Genomic DNA, 7500 nt, shown 5'->3' on the forward strand with positions numbered 1-7500 from the left:
AAGTATTTTCCGCCATATCGAACAGAGCCAATCACGACTTGTTGAACAGGGATTGGGAGAAAATAAATCGCACCTGCACCTATAATCAATTTTTGTCCATTTGCGTGCGAAGCGAGTGCTCTACCTTATATGTAAATAACAATGTGAAACTGAATGTAAGTTCCATGTAATGTTATACGAAAACAGATGCAAGCCACTACCACATTATCTCATACATCTGTAGTGTTTCATTCATCCTGTTTTGTTGATAAAGGGGAAACCCGAAACGTCCTTTTTATCTGTTTTCGTATATTAAATTGAAGCTTAAATTCACATTTCACATTGTTATCTATTTCTTCGAGCTTGGAGCAGCAACATTTGCATTACTCTACTTTATATGACAAGGAAAACCACTCAGCCCTCGACATCTCGTCAAGGCATATCAAATTAGATGAGGAAATTAAAAAAACAAAACAAATAAAAAAAACATAAATAAAATCAAATCAGAAAATATAATTGGCATACAATAAACTTACACATATCCAACCTATACAACGTATACACAAAACACATAGACCGACGTGTACATATATGCAGGTCTGATCGACATCCGAGCCCACTTACGGGCCTAGTTTAACGTTGTAATGGAAAATATTTTGCGTCATTGTTTTTTCAGATTCCCATTATAACAATGAGCCCACATTGAATGGGGTTATCAGACCTGCACGTCGACATAGACACATACTCAGACACAAGTATTGCAAAAAAAAACAAAAAAAAAACCAAAAAAAAAAAAACAAAAAAAAACCCCACATCCAAACTGGGCTGTGTGTGAAATTGGATTTCATTATTTTATTGAAAATTGTATCAAATTTTTGACAAACAAATCGAGAATTATATTCTAAAACTCCTATCATTTCAAACCGAGAAAATAATGACGAATCATGATGAATGAATGTTGCTGTTGATGATTTTATTCAGTTCCTTCTCTTGTACATTCATAAAAACCAGTCTTTTCTCTAAGTCGTTTTCTGGATAAACAGAACTTAAAAAGAAATGCAAAAGGTATTAAACATTGAGAACCTTATTTTTTCCGAATCCTGTTACCTAAACACGTCATGCCAGATCACAAATAAATAACTACTACTACTACTACTACTACTACTACTACTACTACTACTACTACTACTACTACTACTACTACTACTACTACTACTCCTACTACTACTACTACTACTACTACTACTACACACTACTACTACTACTACTACTACTACTACTACTACTACTACTACTACTACAACTACTACTACTACTACTACTACTACTACTACTACTACTACTACTACTACTACTACTAAAACTACTACTACTACTACTACTACTACTACTACTACTACTACTACTACTACTACTACTACTACTACTACCACTACTACTACTACTACTACTACTACTACTACTACTACTACTACTACTACTCTACTCCTACTACTACTACTACTACTACTACTACTACTACTACTACTACTACTACTACCACTACTACTACTACTACTACTACTACTACTACTACTACTACTACTACTACTACTACTACTACTACTACTACTACTACTACTACTACTACTAAAACTACTACTACTACTACTACTACTACTACTACTACTAACTACTACTACACTACTACTACTACTACTACTACTACTACTACTACTAACTACTACTACTACTACTACTACTACTACTACTACTACTACTACTACTACTATACTACTACTACTACTACTACTACTACTACTACTACTACTACTATACTACTACTACTACTACTAATACTACTACTACTACTACTACTACTAACTACTACTACTACTACACTACTACACTACTACTACTACTACTACTACTACTACTACTACTACTACTACTACTACTACTACTACTACTACTACTACTACTACTACTACTACTACTACTACTACTACTATACTACTACTACTACTACTACTACTACTACTACTACTACTACTACTACTACTACTACTACTACTACTACTACTACTACTACTACTACTACTACTACTACTACTACTACTACTACTACTACTACTACTACCTACTACTACTACTACACTACCTACTACTACTACTACTACTACTACTACTACTACTACTACTACTACTACTACTACTACTACTACACTACTACTACTACTACTACTACTTACACTACTACTACTACTACTACTACTACTACTACTACTACATACTACTACTACTACTACTACTACTACTACTACTACTACTACTACTACTACTACTATACATACTACTACTACTACTACTACTATCTACTACTACTACTACTACTACTACACTACTACTACTACTACTACTACTACTACTACTATACTACTACTACTACAACTACTACTACTACTACTACTACTATACTACTACTACTAACAACTACTACTACACTACTACTACTACTACTACTATACTACTACTACTACTACCACTACTACTACTACTACTACTACTACTACTACTACAACTACTACTACTACTACTACTACTACTACTACTACTACTACTACTACTAATAATAATAATAATAAGAATAATAATAGAAATGGTGTACATTTAGTATAGCGCTTTCTATGCAATTGCATCTCAAAGATAATATACAAGTTTATTTAAATATCTCGGAGATTGTAAGTTACTCGAGTACTATAAGACGCTCAACATACAACGGGTACTGTATGAAATAGAAATTGGGCTCCAAATGACCCAATTGAATAATGAATTAAGTATAGTTTCTTATTAATGAATTAATTATAGTTACTGAAGAGCAACGTAATCATGATAATATGATGAAAACATTATAATTATGTTGTATTTGCGTATATCTATTATGTACACAATTTATAATAGACATCTAGATAGTCATTGAGATTGACGTTAAGGGGTTAGAAAAAGTAGAACTTTTTTTAATAAAAGTCAAAAGGGGTTACTCAACCATCACCAAAAAACAGGACGACCAAATAAATTTACATGATACGATAATGGGACTGTCCATAGAAGTTCTTTTAAACTCTCTCCTTATAGATCATATTTAGTATTTTCCCAAAATGGCAGGCTTGCCCAGCAGAAACATTGATTATTTAAAACTCAAACAAGCTCTCTACAAAACATATTTATGTTCTTATTAATTAAACAAAGATCATTCTTCAAAGTTTGTGATGTACAAAATAAATCTGAATAATAAAATTGTATATTGTGTCGTAACAAATGTGACGATTTTGTTGCAGGTGGTAAGGAGGAGAGGGTTAAAATCTTGTCGATGATGGAATAAATGTCATCTATTATCTGCCGTATTGGGAAAAAACACACACATTAAAAAATTTGGACATATATAATAATAAATAATAATGCTGAGAACTTATAAAGCGCTATAACTCCGAGACACCAGACTCTAAGCGCTTAAATATATCTCGTCACCAATGGATTAAAATGAGCCTTATCTTGACAAGATGACGAGGATAATGTTAATCAAATCATTATTTGTGAAGTCGTTTGCTACCAATCCGTTAAGATGGTCTCATGCGATGTGCCCTTATTACCAGGTCTGATAACCTAATTTATTACGGGCTCATTGTTATAATGGATATCTCAAAAAAAAAAAGGACTTAAGCATTGTCCATTACAACAATGAATACAACAACGAAAGTTAAACTAGGCCTATAATCGCGTTCGAATGTCAGACCTGTATATGTATGGACAAGTCGGTCTTGTGCATTTGATAGAGGTCCATTACTTAGCGAAATCTCTTGAAAAATAAGACATTTGAATTTAAGAGGAACAAATGTTTTTTTGTAATACTTTGTCCCCCCCCCCCAACCGGACAATGGACTTTTTAAAATTGATAAAAACTGCCATACGCTGGTAAAGACCCATATTTAAGAATTTGTCCAGAGAACTCGTCCTTCAAATATCGATCGATTTAGATGACTCATCTTGGCAAAAACTTTCAAACCAGGGACTTCGGCTAAGTACGGCAGAATATTGGTTAGTATATCAATAAACAAATAAAATTAATGATTGTAAACGACCTGTTAGTAAAAAGATCTTGGTTAGTTGGAGGAAAGACCACTTTAGCCATCGTGATTTTCTCTTACTAGTTTACTTACTTATTTAGGTCTAACCCACACCGGTGACTCACTCCGACGACTCGGTACTGCCGTCCTCTGCCGTCTTCATGATAAAGACACAACTACTAAGAATAAAGAGAAGAGCCGCTAGACCTACCCATACCAAGCTCGAAAAAAAAAGGACAGAGGACGTCGGGTGCTTGGTATGGGTAGAACTAGCGGCTCTTTTCTTTATTCTTAGTATTTTGTCCGTGCCCGACGTCTTTATCCGGAAGATGGCAGAGGACGACAGTGCCGGGTCGTCGGAGTCAGTCTCCGGTGTCGGTTAGCTCTGATTCATTCAGCTACATTATATTTCTTCTCAAATGTTTGTATTGCAAACTAGACGCCTATAGCATCGGAAGAGTATAAATAAACTAAAACTGACTCTGTTATTTGAAACTCTCGAATGTACAAAGTTGGACATGGCAAATGAATGTAATTAGAATTAATTATACTACGAATATTAACTATGACACTTACTTATGTAATAGATACTTAATACTAAATATTATAATTAACATTGAATGCTGTTTATATAATTGATAAATTGTATCTACTATGCATAAAAGTTACACAGAGCATTTAAATGTGTTTAGAACCTATTAGCTCTTAAACTCTACGATACGATACGGTATGAACTTCATATAACAAACAATTCATTCTGACTCTTTAGACGTAACTTACTTTATCACCTCATTTTATGTTAGACGTTATTGATTTAAAACGACAGAAAATATATCTTAAATTATGTCTAAAAGGGTCTAGATTTATTTTCGGATTATAGGCATTGAATAGTCCCATCTATCTTGGCACTCTTTGAATCCAAGACGATTTTTGAGATGCTTTTTCTGTATTACTTTCTGTTTTTTGTCTTGTATTGTTTCATACACACCTTTATATATTTTAGATATCAAGAGTGTATAGTAATCATATAGAGAGAATTAATATGACATGTTTTGCCTTATTCCCTACTTATTTTGACTGTCCCATCATTGTTTTTGTTATTTCACCTCAACTACACAATTCACACATATCTCATGCTAATGTTTTATTCATCGTTTTTTGTTGATAAAGGGGTAACCCGAAACGTCCACAGTAGATGTCTTCGTCTATTAAATTGAATCTTACAATTCAACACTTATCGTTACTTATTTTGACTGGGCTGTTAGTTGGGTTATCAAACTTGAAAGTTAGTGAGTGAAAACTAAGTGTTAATATTATAATAAACCTTATCCGGGGTTTGATATAGTAACAAACTTACCAAAGTTAATTATAATTTAGACTAACTAGTTTTTAAGGGTTATTTAGACTTCATTCTGTCCCTTCTTCTTTGCCAGTTATTATAGATTTCAATTCATTGAAGGCAGGAAAGCTATGGTTAAGCTGGAATCTCCTTGGGCGTCGACGCCGAGGTGGCCCCCTTCTTCTAGGAGTTCTGGTTTCAATCGTTGACTTTTGTTCAAAGGGGGGATAAAGGAAGGAAATAATGCGAGTAAAGTAGAATTATTGTAGGTAGGCTATAGTGTTAGGATAGACTTAGGATATTAATGTTGTTTGACTTAAAATTCCTTTCAATGGGAGCGATCTATATTCATGTTTTCGTCCAGCTAAGTCATCAATCACATGATTTGTTGCTGTCCATCGATTGGATATTCCTTAACAAATGTAAAGACGCTGCTTTGTTTACAAATGTTATAAACCTACCCATGTGTCAAGCTGAACTAAATGACCAATCGTGATGTTGGATATTTAAAAAGCTGTGAACACTTTTCACAAAGTGGGTCACTTTGATCACATTTTGTAACGTGACCTATGACCTCGAGAACAGAAGGTCTGAGATTCGATACCCAGTCGAGGTCGGTTGACTTTTTGGGATGGTTTGTTTCTTTCTTGCTTTGTCTGGCACCTTTCATACGCACTTGTCCAGATCTTTATCTTACCAACAAAGTGAAACAACACACTGAGTTTTTGTTTTTAGAACATCTTTGGATGATCAGTTGTCACTAAATAAATGTTTGAATAGTAATATAAACGTTTTACGTTACACGTAGTTTTGTTTGTTGGTATGATCCATGTGTTTGTTGTGAGTAAATTACTGAAATGTATAGCGTCTATGATACACCGATTATTCATGAACAGGAGAGGAAATTGAATCCACTCAGTTTACAGCCTCATACAGAGTACACACCACCAGAGTGCCGTTCTAACCCTGCATGCCTGTTTTTCTTGATTCCCGAGCGTCGGGCACTTAGCATGATATCACTGTACACCAGGTTAAAGGAGAGATTTATATTGAAAGAAATAATTCTAGTTATTCCATTAAGCTTTTATTAGCAGTATAGAACATGTCTATAGATAGAATGCGCTTGGCCAAGGAGTTCACAACATTGCCATCCGGAAGTATAACGGACCAACTACAAAACTGTGTGTATCCATGAACGTTTATAGTCTGGTTAATACAGTTCAGTGAGCATTACTCATAAACGCGGATGGCAAAAACAATAACAAAGACCTGAGTGACGTCATCTTTGAACTATCTATATAACACAGTCTGTCTTGAGTACTATGGACAAAATTCGACACACGATTATTCCTACTACTTAGGTGAATTCTGGTCACAATTTTTTACTCAGACGATGACGTCACGGATACACCTAGAATGCTACAATATATACTGAATGGACAACCCCAAGACCTGAGACCATAAACTTTTTGGGGGGATTGATAAAAATACAGCCTTGCTTGTTTTGATAAGACACAGAATACTTGCATCGTTCACTTTAATCTAAATTGTATTTGTAAATTGAATGAAAGCTTGCCGTCAAAGTCGTTATTGGATTATTTCATCTGTGATATCGTGTCTCGTTAGTCTTACGTATTTGCCTATTTGCGCGTTACATATCTTATCATGATAGTAAGCTGCTAATAGCTGTGGTCTGTAAAAAATAATAAAGTAGAAAACGGTAGGGGCTGCATGAAGCCGGTGATCGTGAAAATTCTAACGAAAGGGTGAAAATGGAGAGGCTTCCCATACGAACCCTCTCCATTTTCACTCTTTCGTGAGTAAAAAGTAATAAACAAACATGAAAAAAACTGCTTCAAACAGAACACAATACCAAACACAGAAAGTTTTCGGGCTCAAGACCTGAAACAACAAAAAAAAAAAAACAAAACAAAACAAAACAAACAAAACAAAACAAAAACAAAAACAATGAAACAAACAAACAAAAAAAAAAAAACAAAACAAAAAACAACCCCCCCAAAAAAACCCCACAAAAAAAAAAAACAAAAAAACCTAAAAACTTAAATACATGTTTAAAAA

The 7500-nt window shown here is 34.1% G+C and overlaps 1 protein-coding gene across 1 annotated transcript in view; it reads right to left on the bottom strand.

Moving 5' to 3' along the window:
- Nucleotides 1-816: 816 nt before the first annotated feature.
- The window catches only part of LOC144959693 (uncharacterized), a 16820-nt gene continuing 10136 nt past the window's right edge, over nt 817-7500 (bottom strand). The window contains exon 7 of the mRNA XM_078892376.1: nt 817-1024. The gene's annotated coding sequence lies outside the window, so the exon portion shown is untranslated. The remainder of the gene's footprint in view (nt 1025-7500) is intronic.

Source organism: Berghia stephanieae, chromosome 14 (genome assembly GCF_034508935.2).
Source record: "Berghia stephanieae isolate SIO BIC M18660-M18661 chromosome 14, UCSD_Bste_1.3, whole genome shotgun sequence".
NCBI lineage: Eukaryota > Metazoa > Mollusca > Gastropoda > Nudibranchia > Aeolidiidae > Berghia > Berghia stephanieae.